The 22,508-nt window shown below is 38.4% G+C and overlaps 1 protein-coding gene across 2 annotated transcripts in view; it reads right to left on the reverse strand.

Annotated features, from left to right (window-relative positions):
* CACNB4 (calcium voltage-gated channel auxiliary subunit beta 4) overlaps positions 1-22,508 on the reverse strand; it is a 354,950-nt gene that overhangs the window by 192,755 nt on the left and 139,687 nt on the right. The window lies entirely within an intron of this gene.

Here is a 22,508-nt window from a genome sequence, read left to right on the forward strand (position 1 = left end):
AAAATAAGCCCTATTGAGATTGCTACTGTAGTGAAGGTGATCCCCTGCACTACACGCTACATTACGGTACCCTCTGTATGCACCGTCCCCCCCCTCCCCCGGGTGAAACGCACGCCACGCTCCGAGCTGCATCCAATCAGAGCTGCAGCAGTGAGCGCGTCATCCTGTTCTTCCCCAGTGATTTGCTTATTGAATAAAGGTACATTTTTTTGTTCACATTTACCTGTTTATTAAAATTGCTGTCAATGTTCATTAAAATAAGCCCTCCCCTGAAAATAAGCCCTCTGGTGTTTTTCTGTCCAAAAAAAATAATAAGACAGTGTCTTATTATCAGGGAAACATGGTATAAACAGTCAAGCAAAAAGAAAATTTCCCACATTGGCCAAACCACATAGATATTTCTTATTCTTTTTCTTTTATATATGAGTGAGCAAAATATTTGGCAACTTAGCATCAGAGAAAAAAAAAAGAGTAGAAAGGCCAGTGAGAAGGTTGTCATAGTAGTCCGGATTGCAGGTGATAAGAAACTACACTAAGATAGTGAGAGTGGATAAAAGAGGGCAGATGTGAAATATTGTAAGGGAATCAACAGCACTTGGGAACTGAAACAAAAAAAGCAACAAGTCTCAAAGATGATTCTGAGTCCTCAATTATCAATAACTTGGAGTTTGGTGGTGCCATCAACTGAAATAGAGAAGATGGGGAAGGGGTTGGTTTCCTTTAAGGAAAATGAGTTTAGTTTGGGGAAATTTAAATTTGAGGAGCCATTGGGATATCCCAATGGAGATATCTAGGAAGCAATTGTAACTGTTCTGGGGAAGGTTTGGAGATAGAGATATGGATCTGAATTTCACTTGCATGTCACTGATAGCTAAAGGCAAATATAAGAGGTTCAGAAATATTTACTATAGCAACAGTAATGTAAGGTAAAAGTTGCTGGTTCTTCTTCATCCTGTTGCCAAGAACCTCTCTAAGGCTTATCTGAAGGTCCAGGTCATATGCCATGGCTCCAGCTGCCAGAGAATGTGAAGTGTGCTGAGAGAAATTCACCGACCCAAACTTAATTATTGAGGGATCAATGGCCTTCCTGTTGATTTCCTTTGACTTATACATTTTTACTTTAAAGTATCTATTCAAGTCTGATCTTTTTATCAGGAATCCTAAGAAGATCTCTAGTTCATTGAAGATTTACTTTTTTCCCTTGTAGGATTATATTCAATTTTACAACTTAAGGTATAATTGATTATAAACTTACATATCTTTGACCTTTTAGAATATCAAGTATTCTTGTTGAAGGTTGTAAGGACAGTTGGTTGGGGGACGGGTGGAGCCAGGGGGAAAGTCTTAGCAGTCATTTAAGGGGTACTTTTATGTGTCAGCCAAGCCTAAAAATGGGCCTGTCAAAAGAACTGATAATGTGTTGATTAACTCTAATCATGTTGGGAAAGGAAGTCTCAGAAAGTCTCAAAAGAAACTGACAACTCTCCCTTTCAGAAAGCAGCAGCCCCAATAGCTCTGAAGGGGAAACAACAAAAAAGAAATTCAGACACAGAAGCTTTTAGGTACAGATGATTTCCAGGAACAAAACCATGAGTAGTATTCCAACCATAATAGAACCCTAGAAATTTATGTTCCCTCTCCTGCTAGCAGGAGTCTGTAGAAGACTACAGACCTTTCTGTATGGGAAAAGGGAGTAACTAATTCTATTGCATGATTTCCCCTTATTTTGCTTTGCTATTCTATCCTGATTAAATGTTTTGTAATTTTACTTATTATTCCAGTAAAGAAGGCACTGAATGGGAGCTCAAGCTAAATCTGCGTAATTGTGATTAGGTCAAATGCTCCCCACTGAACATGGGGTTTGGGAGACAAGTCACACAAGGAAAGGGATGACAATACCAAGGAAGAAAATGCAGAGAGAGAAAAGAAGAGGGCTAAGGAGAAGAACCTAGGGGTACATCAGTGCTTATGAGCTGGGAAGATAAGGAAATCAGTGAAGGAAAGGAAGAATTGGGAATTAGAAAGATAGGGAACCATAGATGTCATAGGAGCCAAAAGAGACAGATGTCAAGAAGGAGGGATAGTGAATAGCATAGAGTGCTAAAAAAAAAAAAAAAGAAGAAGCTCTAAGTAGATGAGAACTAAAACACAGCCATTATATTGGTAATGAAGTTATTATTACCAAACTTGGGAACAGCAGTTTCAATACGGTGATGAGGACAGAATTTTTTTAATGTTCATGAACTTTTTTTTATTATTTTGAAGAGAAGAATTTTTAAATGAAGCTTAAAACCATACAGTAGAATGTTAAAACAATGTATGTTTGAAGGTCAGCTGCTTGGTTTTTTCCATTTTATTTTTTTCTCTTTCACACTTTTCCCCACCCACTGAAGAGGAAGGAAGGAAGGAAGGAAGGAAGGAAGGAAGGAAGGAGGGAAGGAAGGAAGGATTACCGGAGTGAAGGAAGGAAGGAAGGGATCGGGGGAGGGAGGGAGGGAGGGAGGGAGGGAGGAAGAGGGACCCATCTTTGTATCATATGAGCACAGTTAAGCAAAACGAATTCCCCACATTAGCCAAACCACATATATATTTCTTATTCTGTATATTAATCCTTCACCCCCCTGTCACAAAGTAGGCAGCGTTCTTCTTAACTGATCCTTTGCTATCATGATGGATCACTTAATCACTTAAAGTTGACTTGAGTTATTAACTCTTTAACAATTGGTCATTTTCATAATACTGATATTATAGTATAAATTGTTCTGGTTCTGCTCACTTCATTCTGCATCATTTTCTATAAGTTTTCTCAATTCTCTAAAATTTTCTCTTTCCTTTTTTCTTACACCACAATAGTATTCCATTATGGGGATAGAATTATAATTGCAAAGGGTTAGTGAATATGATTTGAAAGAACATGCAAACCACTTTTTCTAGAATTTTATAGTGAATGGAAGGAGAGAGGAGAAGAGAATCTGAAGGATTAATAGAGTTGAGAGTGGCTTTGTTTTAGGACATAGAAAACCTTTGTTTTAGAATATGGGAAACACCAAGAAAAAGGAGCCAATAAAGAAAGTGAACAACCTGAATGTGAACAAGAAAGAATAACTGCTGTAGCAAAGTCCTATATAAAAAAGAGAGAGAGAAGAGATTAGGATCAAAGGAAGCTGTATAAAGGTTAGTTCTGAAAAGGAGAAGGTCCCATTCATTTTCTGAGATTAATAGATTGAGATTGACAGAAAGAAGACATCATTTGGTGTAGTGGATATCAGACCTTGTTTCAAGTTCCACCTCTTACCCTTACTGGCTATGGGACCATCAATAAATTAATCATTTGCAAAATAGGAATAATAATACCTGCAATGTCTACTTCACAAGGTTGTTGTGATACTTAAATAAGATGATTATGTAAAGTGCTTTGCAAACTTTAGAAGTCTCAAGTTATTACTTTAGAAGTCTGGTTATTACTTTAAAGCAAGAGGAAATTATGAGGACAGAGAGTTTTAAAGACATAGAAGAATGAACTACTCAAGGAAGTCTCAGCCTTCTCAGTAAATCTGGAAGGTAATGAATTGAGACTATAAGGGTTAGGGCTTGAAGAGAGAAGACTAGGTACCGCCTAGTCATTGTAGAAAATTAAATAAGAGAGGAATAGAAAGTTGCCACACAACAGTCAATGTTATACAGAAAAAATATATAGAAGACTTCCTTCAGCATCATTTAGTCACCCAACATGAGGAACAGAAGAGATGGGTGATAGGAATTCCCCAAGGTTTAGATCTAGCAGGGATGTAAGAGAAAAAAGTCAAAGAGGCAAAGAATTAAGGGATGTAAAAGAGCATTTTAATGAAATGAGATGAACAGATTTGAAGACAAAGGCAGTATGGTATAGCAGAAAGGGCACTGGATTTAGAGGCAGGAAGACCTGCTTTCAAATCTTGCCTCATAAACTGACTGGTTGGTGGCACTGATCAAATCCATTAACTTATCTGAGCCTCGGTTGAGGAAATTTATAAAATAAGAGGAATGAATTTGATGACCTCTAAGATTCCTTCTATCTCTAAATCTATGCACCTAGGGACTTTGGGAAAATTAAGAAAATGAGAAGAGGATCCCGGTTCAAGGGCAATTATGGTCAAAGAAGAGAATTTCAGATTTTGGAGGTATGGAAACCCTGTGGGTGACAGAAATTGAGTGAAGATAAAGGTTATAAGATTTGAAAAATTCCAGGAAGGCAGAGGAGCAGGTGTTAGGAGGGTTATGAATGCAAACACTGAAGTCTCTAAGGATCATGACAACAAAATGGGGAGAGAGAGGGAGACTGTAAGCCAAGCGCTGAGGTCACTGAGAATGATGGGGGAATATTTTAGTGGAAAAATAATGGTGACAAATGATGGGAAATAGTAGCATAATTTGATAGATTTAATTTCAAAAGGTCACAGGAGAATGACAAACTGAAAGCTGATCATAGGGTCATAACATCATGGATTAAAGTTAGAAAGGATTATAGAGGTCATTTAGTCCAACACCTTCATTTTTTTTTAAACAAATGAGGCGGTGTGGGGTAGTGGCTAGAGAGATGACCTTGAAGCCTAACCCCTTAGCCTGCTTCTGATACACAAAGGCTGTGTTACTTCAGGCAAGTCATTTAAATTCTTAATGCTCTAGGCAACTCTTTATGACTGTTAAGTTACAGAGATGACCTAAAGTGGTAGGGGCAGGTTCTTCATCCCAGTATTTCTTGGTGTGATACCAGTGAAATCACAGATGAAGATTCTGTCTCTAAAAGATAGGGATGGAAGGCCCAGAGATGTGAAGTGACTGGTCCAAGGTTAGCCAGGTGGTAAGCAGCACAAGTTGGAGTTTAATCCAGGTTTTCTGATTACAACTCCAGTACCTCTAGGAAGGCAGGAATTTTATCTTCTACTTGCTTTGTGGAGTGCCTGGCTCAGTGATAAGCACAAAAAGATGCTTAATGAGTAATATTTGATGAGTATCATCATAGTAATAAACCACTAATTTCTTTAGACATCCATGCTAACAGCTTTTGGGTACCCTGACAAAATGATTCAAAGCATAATAATAACCACCACCAGAAAAAAAAACTTCCTATTTAATTTGCTCTATAAAGTCTGTTTGTCATCTAGAAATTTGTGGAGTCTGGCAATATTGCCTGGCATTCATACCTTATGATCTAACACCTCCCACAGGTTCCTGTTAAAGCTATCAAATGCTCCTGGGATGGAACAAAGCTTTATTTGGCCTGATTTCCTTAAATATTAGTTCCAGCTCCCCAGGCAACTTTGGTTCTGCCTAAATGGGATAGGGCTGACCTTGCAAACCTTTTGGAGGTCAAGGACTATAGAAGGGAAAAAATAAGTTAAAGACTTTGCCCCCAGACAGATTAAAAAGGTCCTTAATCAAGATGAGAGGTTCTCTTTGACATTTCTGATAGATCTTTACAAGCAATGACTTTAGCTTTTCTTACCCATTAGACAGTTCACTCTTGGCTTGGGGCACAGACTCAGGAAGTGAGAAAGACAAATTCCACTAAGAGTACAAGCTCTGTAGGGAATGTGAACACTGTAAACTCTGATAACTGAGCTGTTGGCCAACTTAAGGACAGACTAAATAGTACAGCATTCATTCATTCATCAAATATTTATAGAGTGCTGAACACAACATTCTGAAGCTCAACTTCCCCAGGGTGTGCCTTGAGTTTTAGCCTAGCTGTTAAGTTTAGTTTACCTGTATATTTGGAAAAATAATCAAAGATAAACGAGCATGGGTCCTTTGAGAGGGGAACTATGGCTTGGCAGAGCAAGACAGCTCTGGAGGTGCTGCTGAAGCTTTTGAGTTCTAATCCTGGGCTTGGCATTGCTAAGGTAGAACCTTGGCAAAGTTCTATGATTTCTGGTCTTCAGTCTTCCCATCTGAAAACTGAATAATTTAAGTGTCTCTCTCTATATATATACATATATATGTTATATATATGTATATGTACATATATATGTTATATATGTGTTATATATATGTATATGTACATATATATAATACCCCTAAAACTAGTAACCCTAAACAAATTGTAGTGCACAAAAGTAATGAAATATTGTTACAAAGCAACAAAGATGATTAAGAACTTAGAGAAGCATGGGAAACTCTATACACATTGATGCATAGTGAAGTAAACAGAGCCAGGAAAATAATATTCATAATAGCTATAACAATGTAAACAGAAAGACCAAAAAAGACAAACTGAAAACTGACAATGAACAAGCTTGGCCTCAGAAGAGAACTGAAAGAAATGTACCTTCTTCCTTTGATTTTAGGGATGAGGAGACTATGGGCATGGAATATTATGCTACCAGATTCAGTGGACATGTTGGTTAGCTTTGATAGACTATTTTCTCCTCTCTTTAAAAAAATTACGGCAAGAGATATCTTGCTAAGTAGGGGGAGGAAAGGGACATATTTGGAAATGAAGGCAATATGACAATGAAACAATAACAAGAATAGCTAGCCTTTATATAACAGTTTAAGTTTGCAAAGCATTTACAAATATTATATTATCCTCACAATAAAGAGCTGTTATTATCCCTATTTTAGAGATGAGGAAACTTAGGCAAATAGAAAATAAATTACTTACCCAGAGTTATATAACTAGTAAGTGTCTGTGGTAGGATTTGAATTCAAGTCTTCCTGAGCACATCCAGGGCTCAGTCAATTAAGAGCTCTATACCCACTTCCTTGTTGGAATGTTTCCCTTTCTTTTCCAATCTGTATCAAAGATGCACAGAATTTCAGCAGCGATGTAGTCCATCCCACACCTTAAAAAAAAAAAAGGTCCTACTACTACATACCTAGACAGTGGTCATACAGATTTTACAGGAGAACCTCCTTAGGATAACCTCAATACCTCCAAGGCAACCCATGCCACTTTTGGATAGCTCTCCTAACCTGAACTTCTTCATATCTAAAAACTACTAGAAAAAAGACACACACAGAGAATGTTTTCTTTCTTTCTTTTGCTTTGTTTGCTATTCATTCCAAACTAAAAACCTTGAGAATAGGACTGATGAAATTATACTTTCCCTTTTTCCAGGCAGAATCTGCAGAGGAAAGTTAAAGAGAGAGAAAAGTAAAGGCTAACTAAGGCAAGGAAGGGAAGTTTGAGAAGGGGCCTCAGTTTTCAAATAAATGATTTGAATTTTAAGAAAGAATAACATGACATAGGCTTATAACAAATGCCTGTATCCCCTGCTAGATAGAGTGTCAGACCTTGCTTTAATGAGTAAGTAGCAGTGGATACAGGAATCCTGGGATGGTAGATATGGAGTTAGTTTTGAAGTATGAAAGATCTAAGTGCAAGATTCACTTCTGACATAAAGTGACTAAGTAACTCTGGGCAAGTCACTTGATCTCTCAATATCCCAGGCAACCAAGATTATAAATTACAGAGGAGTTGTCAGTCTGCATTAGTAGAGGGAATTTCCTCATCGGAAAGCTTTCTACACTGATGAAATCTCAAGTCTAACACCCTGCCCACCCCCCACCCCCAAAAAAGTGGCAATGGCCTCCAGTATAACCCTACTCAGATACATCACCATGGAATTCAGGTAATCCTGGATTCTCAAACACTGGCAAGCTGAACATAAACACTAATAGGTCCTACCAGAGTAGGGAGGCTTTTGTTTGTTTCGGAGGCCAGGGAAAGAAGTTGGGATGAACTGTGTGCTAAAATCTGAAGATGCGCCTAACTAATTTAATTTGATATATATTTATTATGAATCTACTATGTACTAGGACTTGATGGTATAAAGATGATAATATGCAGACCTTATGCTCAAGGAACTTACAGTGTAATAAAGGGTAAATTAAATATGAAAGCAAGAATGATATCAAGTAGAATGTGGTAGGGCAAAAGAGAGTTACAAGGTTGTTTCAGAAAATTTTAGGAAGAAGAGTGCACTTTTAGATTAGGGCTGTGGTAGTGGCAGTGGGGGCGGGGGGAAACCTGGAGAGGAGGGATCAGAGATAGCTTCATGGGGGAGATGGCACCTGAGCTGAACTTTAATAAAAGAAAAGGATTTTGACAAAGATGAGGGAGGAATGTAATCTAGGCATGGCAAATAGCCTTTACAAATGCATGGAGGTAGGAAAATGCATTACTTATAACACATTGGGCAATAACTGGTAGTCCTATTTGGCTGAAATATAAAGTACAGGAAGGAAAGTACTATGAAACAGAATTGGAAGGTAGGACTCAGACTGAAGTGGGTGGGCCTTAAATACTCTATTTTATATAGGCAACAAGGAGCCACTGAAGGGTTTAGAGCAAAATAATAATACGGTAAGCCTGTACATTCAAAAGATTAATTTGGTAGCTGGGGAGAGGAGAGACAAGGCATGGAGACAAATTAAGAAGGCATTATAGGGGTGGCTAGGTGGTGCAATGAATAGAGCACTGGTCCTGGAGTCAGGAGGACCTGGGTTCAAATCTGGCCTCAGACACTTAACATTTACTAGCCATGTGACCTTGGGCAAGTCACTTAACCCCAACTGCCCTTCCCCCCAAAACAAAAACAAAATACTTTGCACTATTCATAAAAACTATGTTAAAAATTAAATCCAACCTTTGGGCAGCCAGGTGGCTCAGCGAGTAAGAGCACTGGCTCCAGTGTTGGGATGACCTGGGGATCAAATCTGGGCTCAGATACTTAGCACCACACCCAGAAATAACTGGCTGTGTAACCTTGAGCAAGTTACTTAACCCCAATTGCTTAACACACACACAAAAAAAAGAAAAATATTTCAAAGACCCTGTTTGGGGTGGCCAGGTAGCACAGCGAGTAAGAGCACCAGCTCCAGAGTCCGGATGACCTGGAGATCGAATCCCGGGCTCAGACACTTAGCACCCACCCAGAAACACCTGGCCGTGTAACCTTGAGCAAGTTACTTAACCCTAATTGCTTAGGGGCGGCCAGGTGGCTCAGTGAGTAAGAGCACTGGCTACAGCGGCTGGATGACCTGGGGATCAAATCTGGGCTCAGATATTCAGCACCACACCCAGAAATAATGGCCTTGTAACCTTGAGCAAGTTACTTCACCCTGATTGCTTAAAAAAAAAAAAAAGAAGGCATTATAATAGGCCAGGAAAGAGGTAACAAGATCTTGAAGTTGGGTAATGGCAGTGTGAATGGAGAAGGCTTAAATGAAAAACATAATCAAGGAGATAAGATTTTAGTCATTACAGAATGTGACAGAGAGGAAAATACCAAAGCCAGTTTAGCAACTTTAAGTCTGGATAACTGGACATGTTGAGTTTGTGGTAACATGGGACTGGAGAAAGATTGCAGTTGATTCAGCTAGTCAGTCAACTAAGGGACCAGCGAGTCACGATGAGGACAAAGAAGAGATTCAAGATCAGTGAGACAGTGAAAAAGACAAAAAACCAAAAGACTGAACAAGAAAAGGAGTTTCAGAGTTTGGGCTCTTGGAGGTGAAACATTTTCAGGTGATGTTGAAGTCTAAGATGTGATCACCTTTATTAAGGCCAGAGATAGAGTGAAAAGGGAGGTAATGAGTGTTAGTGAAGTTGAAGAACCAAGAAGCCAAAGTGTCAGGTCAATATATAGTAGCTTAGCAATGCTGAAGTCACTAAGGAAAGGATGATGGCAGGCTTTAGGAAGAGGAAGATTGAGTCCTGTGTCCAACTCATTAAGAAAGGCATAAAAGTGACCTAGAGACCAGTCAGTTATAGTGACAGAGATCCGGAGACAGTGATCTAAATAGAGAGTAAAAAAAAAAAACATATATATATATATGGAGATTTTTTTTTAATGATGGAGTCAAAATGAGCATCTGGTAATAACAGTAGGGAAGAAAGTATGCCAAATCCTCCTCCTGGACATCTAATATGGGCTATAATTAATAACAATAAAAATAATAATAACTAGCATTTATTATAGTGCTTTAAGGTTTGCAAAGCACTTTACAAAGATCATTCTTGCAATGATTCTGAGAAGCAAGTGCTATTACTATACCTAGTTTACAGATGAGGGAACTGAGGCAAATGAGATTAAGTAACTTAACCAAAGTCACACAGTTCCTAAGTGCCTGATCTGGCCTCAAGTCTTTCTGTTTCCAAATCCAGTGTTGTATTCACTGACCACCAAGAAATAGCCACATTAGAAAAGGTGACAAGTGATGTTGATTAGAGAGGCACAAAAAAGGCAGGTATTTCCACCACAGCAACTCATGAAACCTGTTTGCTAATACATAAAGACTGCTATGCAAAGAGGGTACACAGGGTGATTAAATCATGAAAACTTAAAGTATAAGTAGCAATAGATACCAAACCCAATTGTTGATCAAGGACATCAAACATCCTTTGGGTTTGTCAGTTCTTTTTGGAAAAATAAATAACAATATTATAAACCCTTAGTGTCATTTACTTAATCCAATTCATCTGAAACTAACTCCCTAAATTATATGCCTCTTTATCACAGTCATGGGATATCAGAGTTGAAAGAGACCTCAGAGGCCACCTAAACTAATCTTACCTAAAATATCCCCATCAAAATGTCCATAGGACTTCTGCTTAAAGACCTTGGGTAAACCACTAACCTTTGAAACAGTCCATTCTGTCGGGGGTGGGAGGTGGGAAACTGCTTTGATTAGGAGGAATTTTTTTTTTTTGCCTTTTGGAGGGCAATTGGGGTTAAGCAATTTGCCCAAGGTTACATGGCTAGTGTTTTTGTGTGGGTGTTAAGTATCTGAGGTTGGAACCGAACTCAGGTTCTCCTGATTCTGAGGCCAGCGCTTTGCTCACTGTGCTACCTAGCCGCCCCCAATTATGAGGAATTCTATAGAAATTCCTAAAGAATATACCATAGTCACTCACTTTTGGAGTAGTCTATATTTAATTGAGACAGTCTCCAAGTGCCCTATCTGGGGCACATCCTCTAAGGGCCCTGTAGCTTTTTCCCTACCTTAATCTCATCTATTTTGGATTAGTTTTATGGAATTTTACCTAAAACTACTATGTTATGTTCCATTTGCATAATGCATTGGTAAGCAGTTAAATTGGAAGGTCTTCCTCTCTTCAGACAAACTGAGTCACAAATAAATCAGATGATATATTCAAGTAGGACAATGAAGAAAATTAATCCAATAAATGACTTTTCACCTGATTCTCTAGTCACCAGGCCACTATTTAATTCATAGCATCCAGAATAGAATCATAAAACAATAGATTTTTGAGCTAGACAAGACCTCAGATGCCATTGAGTTCACTCCTTCCTTATTTTAGAGTTGAGAAAACTGAGGCATAAGGAAGTTCAGTGACTTGGTCAGGATCACATAACTAGTAAGTTCTGAAGTGAGATATGAATCCAGGTCTTTTTAACCCCAAGCCTAGTGTCCTACCCAGTATATCATGTTGTCTCTAATTACTCGAGTTTGTTAGTGCCTTTTGTTTTATTAATTTGACTTTTCTTTTAAAAATGTTGTCCTTTCCTTCCTATAACACTAATTGATGTTTAAGATTTCTTACATACCATAAATACCATAGCATCCACATAATTTTGTTTACCTACCAGAGTATGCCACCTGAAAAGCTAATTGAAAATTCCTAATGCTGCCTCAACACATAACTAGTACATTCTAGACTCTCTTAAAGTGTGAACGGAGCACAAGCCTGGGAGTTTAGAGATGAAGGTTCTATTCCCAGATTCTTTACTTCCCATGTAACCTTGATAATAATACTTGCCACCTACTTATCCCACACAAATGTGAACTAAAGGACTCCCAAAGCAGTGTGAGTAAAGCTCTTTGAGCTTGCTGACTGAAAAGGGATGACAAGTCTAGTGTAATCATCATCATCATCATCCTTATCATCAGTGGATGGTGACCTAAGTATGAATCTTTTCCTCCTACTTGAAAAATTCCAACAAAAAATAAAAGCCCCTTTGGCATTTCTTAACCCTGCAGGATTATTCTTACTAGTCATAAACAGAAAAATACACATATAATTGAGGCAACATCAAGTGGCAAAACCCAGCCACCCATACTGAGGTTCCAATCTATCTATAACGGATCTTTTTACTTCTTGTTGCACAATTTTGCCTAAAGGGAAATATGTAATGGGTGTGTGGTGATGGGTCAACACAAAGCTGCTACATCAGAAGGTAAACTAGGGAAATGTGATTGCATGTCAACCCACCACAAATCAATTCTGTTAGCATTTATTCATCATCCAACAAGCATTTATTAAACATCTACTGTGTGTTACAAAAAAAAATTCTCTTGACTCAGCCATCACCCCTAGCTTAGGCCTTACTTGCCTGGCACCAAGACTACTAAAAGAGCCTCCTAACTGGTCTTCCTCTTTCATGCATCTCCCCTTTCCATTAGGGCCTCCCCAAAGATGCCCAATTGATAAGTTTAAATCATCAATCTAACAATGTCATTCCTTTGCTCTAGAAGTTAAGGGGCTCCCTATTACCTCAAGGATAAAATACAAACTTCTCTATACAGTATGTAAAGCCCTTCACCATCTAGTTCTAACCTAGCTCTCTAGACTGATTTCACAATATTACCCTTTAGGCACTCTCTTAATAGTCTGCCAAACCAACTTAATTGCTCTCTTTTCTGCATTTCAACAGGCTGCCCCAGTCCATGGGCTCCTACTCCTCACTTCTACCTCTTAAAATCCTCAGATGCTTTCAAAAAAGGCTCAATTCAAGGACCTCCTCCATCACAAAGTTTCTCTGGATCACTTCAGTTCTTTGGCTTCTCCCAGTACATAAACTTGTTTTGTATTTTTTTTTATCATTTTCAGAGAATCCTAGATTTATAGCTATAAAAAGAAACTTAAAGGTCATATAGCCCATACCCCTCATTTTATAAATGAGGGAACTGAGGCCCCAAAAGGTTGTAAATTGCCAAGGTCACTTATTAAGTAAGTGGTATAGCTGGGATAGGAATTCAAGTGGGTGATAATGAGGGCCTTTATTAGTAAGAGAGCAGTGAAAATGATAATAGAAGAGATTCATGAAATCTGTGAAATTGACAGGATTTGATAACTAACTGAATAGAAGACTAAAGGAGAGGAAATGAACCAAGATAACATCAATATTTTTAAAATATAAGATGGGATAAATGGTAATGCCACTGACAGAAACAGTGAAATGAGAAAGAACAGGTTTAATGAAAATAAACTTGGGGTTTGGGATATTCAGTTTGAGAATATAGTGGGACATCCAAGTGGACATGTTCTTTAAGCAGCTGAAAACATGGGCCTGTAGCTCAGCAGAGAGCTCAGCCCTAGAGAGAGAGATTTAAGAACTGTCTTCATAGAAGAAGGAAGGAAGGAAGGAAGGAAGGAAGGAAGGAAGGAAGGAAGGAAGGAAGGAAGGAAAAGATGGAGGGAGGGAAGCAGGCATTACACAATGATACAACACAAGGTAGTAGATGTGCGTGTATATGCACATATGTATACATTTATACACACACACACAATATATAGTACAAATAATGTGTTGTCAAGGTTCAGAAGAACAGTTGGGCTAAGATGGTCAGGGAAGATCTCACAGAAAAGGTAGGCTTAAGTTGGGCCTTAAAGGGTAGGCATAATGACATATGTTCTTATTCCCACTTTGCCTCTAGGCCCACCTGTGGTATCATACCAAAAGGAGGGTATTCAAAGAGGAGGTAACAGCTTTTTTCTTTTTCCTTAACAAAAGTACCATTCACGGAAGTCTTAGAAACACATAGTCAAAGAGGTGATATGCAAAAGGCAGGTTCTATATGTGTGGCCTGAGGGGCGGTTAGGTGGCAGAGTGAATACAGCACCAGCCCTGGAGTCAGGAGGATCTGAGTTCAAATGTGGAATCAGACACTTAACACTTACTAGCTGTGTGACCTTGGGCAAGTCACTTAACCCCAATTGCCCTGCCCACCCCCTTCCAAAAAAGCAAAAAATATGTGTGTGTGTGTGTGTGTGTGGCCTGAGCTGTAAACCAAAGGTCAGCTTTCATCCCTTAGCACTACTAACACTGTTGATCATGGGTGGGCAGAACCAGAACTAGCACAGGACAGGTCAGTCAAGGCTTACTTAAGTCCTTGGGGGACGGGGGAATGACTGAGGGGAGATGACATATTTCTTTCTCCTCAAAACCTTCTAGATTTACAACACTGGTTACTTAACAGGCCTGCTCCTTCATGCACCATCACTCAACCACACTCCATGCCCCCATTGCTATTATACCATTTTTTATAACCCATTTTTCCCCTAGAGTATGTACCTTCAGATTACTAGCTTGAGACTTGAACCTTTAAGGATGTATAGGATCAGCAGAGTGACCATTGGTGAAGAGTGAAGGCATACACTGGCCACCCCTCTCCCATACCCTCTCCCCATTGTAAATGCAATTCTATCTCTCCTAAGTCTTCTGCCTTCTCTTTTCTCTGTGTCCTCTGACATCTCCCTATTATTATTAACAAACTCCTCTTTACCTTACATCCTTTTCTCTCACATTTATCTACTGTTCACTCAAATTTAGAGTTTTATACCCTCTCCAAGGCTGGCAGTTCCTTCTCTTATACTACTCAAAACAGGGGGGGGGGCAGAAGAAGAAATTGGCATGTTCCTTATTCCCCACTGTCACTTTCAGGCCTTCCATCTGTCACCATCTCTCCACAACTACCTCTCTTTTAAAATCCAACCCATGTTGTTCAAATCTTTGTTACTATCATCTTCTTGATCTCCAGATAACTTTACCTCTATCCCAAGAGTTTAGTACTTGGCTCATCATTTTTTTTCCTTTAGCTCAAACCCTGGCCCCTTCAAACACCATGACCTCCTGAGAGTTTTTCAACCTACTTAGCCCTATAACCTCATCTTCCTATTTATCTTAACCATGCACAGGAATAATTTGACATCACACATAATCACTTGCATTCAAGCTCAACTGAATTTACTCAAGATGCTGTAATTCCTTGTTATCACTCTGTCTTTGGAATTGGAGGGGAGGAGTTTTGTTTACCCAAGCAGATAAGACCATATGGTATCTTCAAATGTGAAGGGCTATGTATGTGATTAAGCACCCTCCTGCCGGGTTGACAACCCTTTGCAAAGGTGAAAGGTTCACAAGGTTGCACGTATTTTCAGATTTTTCCAATATATTGCTCAGTTATACTTTTTCTCCCTCTTCTTTTGTCTTAAAAAAAATCCTATTTATTATATGAAATAGTCCTTTGTCACGTAGGGGGCAGGATACTGGGGTAACCTATGGTGATACAAATAAAACTAAAGTTTGATCAACAAAAACTTTTTAGGTAGTATTTCTCCCTTTCCTCCCCCAAAAATAAGTGAATAGTGCTGCCTCCTTTTGTTTCTGCAAAGTAAAAATTTTTTAATTTACAGAAGTAGTTATACAAGCAAATTATGGCTACTATTTGTTGATGCCTCTTCAAAAAGTATTTACAACAAATTCTCTTAAGGTATAATTACAATATCTTCAGTGAAAGCCTTTCAGGTCCTTCTTCAGAAGACAATATTTTTATTAATCCAATTCACTTTTATTATATTTTATATAATTTCTCCCATGACCACATACATAATAGCTGCTATTAACTAGGCATAGGACTTTGGGCAAGTAATTCAACTTCTTTGACACTCCGTTTCTTCATCAGTAGAATGAAGATAATAATACTTATATTAGCAACCTCACAATATTGCTATGAAGATTGAAAGAAAAGCATAAAACAACTTCAAATTAAGGAACTATTATTATTACTACCACTTCTACTACTACTACCACCACCACCATAGAACCACAGAACATAAAAAATAGAGGGAACCTTAAAATTGATATAGTTCAACACCTCACTGTTTTCTTTTTTCAAATTTCAATTAAATTTTTTTCAAATAATGATAATCTACCTTCTCACCCTCCTACTCCTCACCCCCATTGAGAAAGGAAGAAAAACAAAACTTCTATTACAGATATGTATGGTCAAGCAAAATAAATTGCTATATCACCATGTCCAAATAAAATATGTCTCAGTCTGCACTCTGAATTGAACATCTCTCTCTCAGGAAGTGGGTAATATGTTCTATCATGAATCCACTGGAAGCACAGTTGGGCATGCTGCTTAGAGTTCTGAAGTCTTTCGAAGTTGCATGTCTTTATAAGGTTGTTATTGTATAAATTGTTCTATTGGTTCTGCTCATTTCTTGTGTATCAGTTCATATAAGTCTTCCCAGGTTTCTTTGAAACCATTCCCTCAATCATTTTCTACAGCACAACAGTATTCCATCAGATTCCAATATCATAACTTGTTTAGTTACACTCATTTAATAGGTACTTCCTTAGTTTCCAATTCTTTGCCACCACAAAATAAAAAGAGATGCTACAAATTTCTGTCCATATGGGTCTTTTTTCTTCTGTCTTTAATCCCTTTGGGGTATAGATTTAGTGGTAGAAGTTTTGGTTAAGGGTATGCATAGTTGAATAGCTTTGGGGCATAGTTTCAAATTTCTTTCTGGAATGGCTAGACCAGTTCACAGTTCCACCAACAAAGCATGAATGTGCCTGTTTTCCCAGAATACCTCCAGCCTATGTCATTTTCCTTTTTTTGTCAACTTTACCAATCTGATGACAATTCTCTGATTTTAAAGTTAAGGAAGCTGAGGACGACAGAGTCATTTGCCCAAGATCATTATCACTAAGTGACAGAACTAGTCCTTGAATTCAGGATTATTTATTCTTGGACAAGTGTGCTATAAAACACTGACTGACCTTATATTATCAAGTAACCAAAAAATAGTAACATCAAAGTCAACACAAGAGAGAAACAAGTTTGTTTGGTTTGGGGTTCTTTTGTGTGTACTACTGAAGGACAAGATTTCTAGTCAACTCAATAAAGAAATCTAAGTTATACAGGCAGTGATTTATAGCAAATATTTGTTAATGTTTATAGAAGATTTTTGTGAGGATATGCATATGCACTTGATACAAAGCCTTAAATAGATTCACTGATGATGCAACATTTCCTGAGATCACCAAGAAGCATAATCAGGTGGAATTAGGAAAGAACTCAAGTTCCAGTGAAATAAAAATGATTTTCAGTTAGCAGGCAAGATAAAAATGTATATATGCAGGATATGAAGCTCTGCTCTGGTCTGAAGTTGCTACCTATAACTTCCTTCCTTAGAGTTTATAGGCATTTGACTGTACCATTCAATTCATTATCCAGATCCAAAAATAAAACTCTGCAGATGTTCTAATAAATTACGCAGTCCTATTTTACAACGTATTGCTGATGTGCCCATTATATTGTGACCTTCTGTCTAAAAGAGAGAAGAAAGATTTCAGTAAAAGCCTCAATTTCAACAGAGTTATGCCCCTTTTCTGCCCAGCTTTTGAGGAGGTTACTTTTATTTTTTTACAAAACTTTTTTTGTTCCCACCTCAATTAAATTGGAATGAAAATGGAACTCATTGTTCCATTCAATACAGTTGAGGGGGAAAAAAAACTATAGAACTTTACAGCAGTTGAAAGATTCTCAGGCCAGGGGGTATTGGGGATGGAGTTTAAAAACAAAAAATTAATTGTTTTATTTGACATTTCTTATAATTACACAAATGAAGACTGAAATATGGAAAATAAATGTCCCATTAGTGTGTCCTGAAGTGATGGCTTAAGTATACAACATAAGAATAATTGCTCTCTTCTGCTTTATCCTCTTTCCCCCTACCTGAATCACCTCCACCCATACTATTCATTGTCCAGCAAACATCATTTATGCTTTCCAGTTTCCACACTGTATACTACTCCCCGCATCTACCAACTCCTTCATTCTGCCCCTTTATGTACTATCCATCTTTTAAAACTCAGCTTATTTCTATTTAATAGAATTCCAATCTAATTCTTTGGTCTCCCTATCCTAAAGTAATCTCCCCATCCTCTGAATTTCAAAGGAGGCATTGATTTCCATGAAACTGAAATAACTGAGGACAAATCTTTCCAACAGCAGCTAGGTAGTATACTGGATAGAGTACCAGGCCAGCAGTCATGAAGACCCAAGTTCAAATTCATCTTCAGACACTTACTAGCTGTGTGACCCTAGGCAAGTAATTTTTACCTGTTTATCTCAGTTTCCTCATCTATAAAATAAGCTGAAGAAGGAAATGGCAAACAACTCCAGTATCTTTTCCAAGAAGACCCCAAATGAGGTCATGAAGAGTTGGACACAACTAAAACGACTAAACAACAACAATCTTTCCAATAATTCTAAGTAAAGCTCCAGTTATCTGAATAGCCTTAGAACTATAAGCATTGTGAGAGTGAAAAGGAATTTACTTAATGCCAGCCTAATATCAACTAGGCCTACTACTTAGCATAAAGCAAGGTCAGCTGCAGAAAAAAAAGATTCCACACCAAACAAAACAGACTTGATCAGAGGGACTCATACTATGCAGGTATGGCTATGGGTTTGGCTCATAGAAGAACTGTTAACCTTCCTCTATGGGAAGAATCTACAATTCAGTGGAGAGTCTAAAGGTGGCTGGAGTAACTACCGTGTTTCCCCGATAATAAGACCTATCCCGAAAATAAGCCCTCCCCTTACTGTGTAAGATTCCTCTAAAATAAGCCCTCCCCTGAAAATAAGCCCTATTGAGACTGCTACTGTAGTGAAGGTGATCTCCTGCGCTACACTGTATGCACCGTCGTCCCCCCCGTGAAACGCATGCCGCGCTCCGAGCTGCATCCAATCAGAGCTGCAGCAGTGAGCGCGTCATCCTGTTCTTCCCCAGTGATTTGCTTATTGAATAAAGGTACATTTTTTTGTTCACATTTACCTGTTTATTAAAATTGCTGTCAATGTTCATTAAAATAAGCCCTCCCCTGAAAATAAGCCCTCTGGTATTTTTCTGTCCAAAAAAAAAATAAGACAGTGTCTTATTATCGGGGAAACACGGTAAGTGGAAAAATTGGTGTTGAAAATGACATTAGCTGCTCAGAAAAGCAACAAACTTCCTCATTGCTATATGAGCTGTTGACACTCTAGAAGCTTAGGTATTGCAAGTGGGATGTTACTCTTTGAGCATGTTGGGCCACACATGTTTTCTCTTCCCTCACTCAATGGAGGCATGAGAATCTATAGATAATATGCCCCTATGTCAAATCAAATCAACAAGCATTTATTAAGTTCCTACTACATGCTAGGCACTGTGTTATATACTGGGGATACAAAGCTTTTAAAGACAAGAACATTGCCTGATATCAAGGATCTCACATTCTAATGGAAGAGACAACATATAAGTAACTATGTTCAAAAAAGATAGGGAGAAAATAAATTGAAGAACATCTTAGAGGAAAAGCATTAGCCTTACGGGGGATCAGAGTGGTCATCAAAACAATCTGTCATAGACTAAGAAATAGAGTAGTGGATTAGTGGAATATATTACATACAAAATACACAGCAAATGACCATAGCAATCTAGTGTTTGATAAACCCAAAGTTCCAAGATTTGGGGACAAAAAATTTACTATTTGACAAAAACTGCTGAGAAAACTGGAAAGCAGTTGGCAGAAACTAGGTATAGACCAACATTATACACTGTGTACTTAGCAAAAGTCTAAATGGCACATGATTTAGACAGAAAGGGTGATACAATAAGCAAATTAGGGAAGCATAAAATATTTTGGATGAGGGAAGAATTTATGACCAAATAACAGATAGAGAGCTTTATGGAATATAAAATGAATAATTTTGATTACATCAAATTAAAAGGTTTTTACACAAACAAAATCAATGCAGCCAAGATTATAAAGGAAGGAAGAAACTGGGGGAGGGGGAGCATTTACAGCAAGTTTAACAAAGGCTTCATTTCTCAAATATATAGACAACTGAGCCAAATTCATAAGAATATTTAAGTAAGTCATTCCTCAATTAGTAAATGGTCAAAGGGTATAAACAGGCAGTTTTCAGGAGAACTCAAAACTATTTATAGTCACAAAAATGCTCTAAATCACAATTGATTAGAAAAATATAAATTAAAACAACTCTGAGTTATCTATCAGGGGGTACTGGGGATGGAGTACCCCACATCTATCAGATTTGCTAATATTACAGAAAAGGAAACTAACAAATTTTGAAGGGAATGTGGGAAAATATGGACATTAATGAATTGTTGGTAGAGTTGGTAGAGATCAGTAAACTGATCCAGTCATTCTGGAGAGCAACTTGGAACTATGCCCAAAGGTCTATAAAACTGTGCAAACTCTTTGACCCAGCAATACCACTGAAAGGTCTATATCCCAAAGAATTTTTTTTAATGGGAGGGGGAAGACCTATACATACAAAAATATTTATAGCAGCTCTTTTTCTGGCGATCAAGAATTGGAAATTGATGGATGCCCATCCACTGGGGAATGGCTGAATAAGATGTGGTACATTATTGTCATAAAATACTATTGTGCTATAAGAAATGATGAGCAGGATGCTTTCAGAAAAACCTGGGAAGACTTACATGAACTGATGCAAAGTGAAATGAGCAAAACCAGGAGAACATTGTACACAGTAACAAGCCCTAACTCCAACTATCTACTAATGTCAACTATATGGCCCATGGGCAAATCAATCTCAAAAAATAAAAAATTAAACACATCATCTTCTACCCCATATTTTTCTCTCCCTCCAACTTCTTTATTTCTTTAGGTTGCACCACCATCACCTAGGCTGTAGAGTCATCTTTGTCTTTTACTTCTCCACATATCCAACCAGGTGTTATGTCCTGTTGTTGCCAAAGAGGAATCATCCCTGCATTTACTCCTTCTTCTCAACGCTCTCCTCCACATGCTTTTTTAGGCCCTCATCTCTCCTCTCCTGAAATATTGCAATAGCATCACACCCAGTTTTCCAACCTCCAGTCTCTTTCTTCTTCAAATAATTTTTTTTGGGGGGGAAGTAAAACTAGACCTGTGAGTTGATTGACAATTAGTACTTCTGGTAAAGAAACTCACAAGCTTGGCAGCTGGGTGGCACAGTGGATAAGGTGTTGGACCTAGAGTGAAAAATACCTGATTTCAGATCCAGTCTCAGACACTTACTAGTTGTGTGACCCTGAAAAAACGGCATAACTTCTTTCTGCCTCAGTTTGAGAATGATAGTAGTGCCAACCTCCCAGGTTGGTTGTGAGAATAAAATGAAATAATATTCAAGAAGTGTTTTACACACCTTAAAGTGCTATATGAATGCTAGCTCTTATTATTATCCCTCTAACAATGCAAATCAACAGCTATTCTGCCACTTACTATCTTGACAGTTGCCTGGCTCACTCAAAGGTTCAAGGACTTGCCCAGAGTCACACTGATCACAAGAAGACCTTGAACCTAGTAGGTCTTCCTGACTGTAGTTCTCTATACACTCTGCCACTGGACCTTATCCAATTTTTTCTTTACGTGGCTGCCCAAGTAATCTTCCTAAGACCTCTGATTATGACACTCCAGTACTCAAAAACCTTCAGTGGATTTCCTATGCCCCCTGTATAAAGTTTCTTGCTCCTAACATTTAAGCCTCTCCATAGCTCCAACTTATGTGCCCATCAATACATCACACAACTTTCTTCATTCCAGTCAAAATGGATTACTTTTTATAACCTGTTCTTATCCTACCCTTTTAAAAAAATTAAGTTTTACTGATATGCTTTACTTTTACATTACAAACATTTACGTATAACTTCCATTATGTGACAGGTACAGCCCAGGACCCAGAATCCAAGACCCAAGAAATAAATAATGGTTCCCTCCATTCCCCTGAAACCACCAGACCTGCTTCCAGCCCACACAGCCACCATTAAGAGGAGAAATCACTGTCAAGAGAAGGTCTACGTTTTTGGGAAGCTAGGTGGTGTAGTGGATAGAGTATCAGGCCTGTGGTAAAGAACACTCATCTCCCTGAGTTGAAATATGGCCTTAGATACTCACTAGCTATGTGATACTGGGCAAGTCATTTAACCCTTTTTGCCTCAGTTTCCTCGCCTGCAAAATGATCTGGAGAAGGAAATGGCAAACCACTCCAGTATCTTTGCCAAGAAAACTCCAAATGTTGTCATGAAGAGTCAGACATGACTGAAAAAAAGATAGCTGAACCAATAATAACAGCTGACCAACTACCACCAATAGGCAGACAGACAAAGAAAAGCCCTGGGAGTGGCTGTACATTCCAGGACCGCCACTCCTGCTTTTAACCCAGCCATTGCAGCCACATTTCTAGGAAGCAATATCTGTGGAGAAAGAAAGGGCCATCCCCACCAACTGCTACACATGGACCGGAGCAAGTCAACCTAGATGAAGTAGCAAGCAGCCTAAGGGAAACACAGGAGGTAGCAGGAGCCAAAAAATCAAACCACCATGACCACCATACTCCTTCAGACCTTCGTGTGGATGGCCCAGGACCATGAACCCAAGAACCCTGAGAACAGTGATTTCATAATGGTA

This window comes from Petaurus breviceps, unplaced genomic scaffold (genome assembly GCF_028583685.1).
Source record: "Petaurus breviceps papuanus isolate PSGF00001 unplaced genomic scaffold, PetGlider_PUasm1.0 91133, whole genome shotgun sequence".
NCBI lineage: Eukaryota > Metazoa > Chordata > Mammalia > Diprotodontia > Petauridae > Petaurus > Petaurus breviceps.